Source organism: Moschus berezovskii, chromosome 17 (assembly GCF_049115385.1).
Source record: "Moschus berezovskii isolate FMDL1 chromosome 17, NW_MosBer_1.0, whole genome shotgun sequence".
In the NCBI taxonomy this organism is placed as follows: Eukaryota; Metazoa; Chordata; class Mammalia; order Artiodactyla; family Moschidae; genus Moschus; species Moschus berezovskii.
Genome location: NC_142476.1, coordinates 20,484,159 through 20,485,733, shown reverse-complemented (window position 1 = coordinate 20,485,733; position 1,575 = coordinate 20,484,159).

Genomic DNA, 1,575 nt, shown 5'->3' with positions numbered 1-1,575 from the left:
GGTTTTTGATAAGTGAGTCAGGTAGAAGCCTTCGCTCCTGGATGATGATCCTAGTAAGTGGGTTAATGAATTGTGAGTGACTCGTGCATGGCATAGCCTGTCCTGACTCCACCTCACTGAGGCAGCCAGCACCAGCTTGAGTGTATCTTTCTTATGAAACCTACAGTTCAGTAATTGCGGGATTGCTATGGGTTGAGCTGTGCCCCCCCCACCCCCATACTTGTGTTGAAGCCGTAACCCCCAGTACCTCAGAATGTGACTTTATTTGAAGATAGGGTCTTTAAAGTTAGGCAATCAAGTTAAAATGAGGTCAATAGGGTGGGCCCATATCCAATAAGACTGGAGTCATTTTCAAATGGGAAATTTGGACAGAGACAGACTCAAATAGAGAAATGTGAAGAGACACAGGGAGAAGCCAAGCCAGTGAGAAAGGCTTGGGACAGATGTTTTCTTCACAGGCCTCAGAAGGAGACAACCCTGCCAACACTTTGGTCTCAGACTTCCAGCCTCCAGAACCCCTAGCAAATTAATACAGGGGGGCCACAGAGCCAAGGAGACTGACTTTTCTACCTCCTCACAGAATTATTTTAGGAACTAAATAAGTTAACTTAAGGAGGTAGAAGACCTATTCTCAGAAAACTATAAGACATTGAAGAAAGAAATAGAAGACAACTTAAACAGATGACAGTATATACTGTGTTCGTGGATTGGAAGAACGAACATTGTGAAAATGATCCTACGACTACTGCCAAAGTCAATCTACCAGTTCAGTATAATCCCTATCAAAATACCAATGGCCTTTTCCACAGTTGTAGAACACATATTTCCAAAAATTGTGTGGAAACACAGGAGAGCCTGAGTAGCCAAGACAGTCTTGAGAAAGGACAGACCTGGAGGTATCAAGCTCCCTAACCTCAGACTATCCTACAAAGCTGCAATAAGCAAAACTTCATGGTAGTGGCACAAAAACAGACACACAGATAAATGGAACAGAATAGAGAGCTAAGAAATAAACCCACATACTTAAGGTTAATTGATCTATGACAAAGGAAGCAAGAATGTACAATGGAGAAAAGACAGTCTCTTCAATAAGTGGTACTGGGAAACTGGACAGCTACATGCAAAAGAGTAAATTAGAACATTTTCTCCATATACAAAAGTATATACCATATACAAAAGTAAACTCAATATGGATTAAAGAACTATATGTTAGCCTGGATACTATATGTTAGCCTGGATACTATAAAACTCTTAGAGGAAAACATAGGGAGCATACTCTGTAACATAAATTGTAGTAATATTTTTTGTATCAATACTTTAAGGCAAAGGAAGCAAAAGCAAAAATAAACAAATGGAACCTAGTTAAACTTAAAAGCTTTTGCGCAAGAAGGAAGCCACTGACAAAACAAAAAGATAACCTATTGAATAGGAGGAAATATTTGCAAATGATATGACCAATAAAGGGTTAACATCCAAAATATATAAACAGCTCACACAACCCAATATAAAAAAACCCAAACAACCCAATTAAAAAATGAGCAGAAGATATTCAGATGACCAGAAGGCACATGAAAA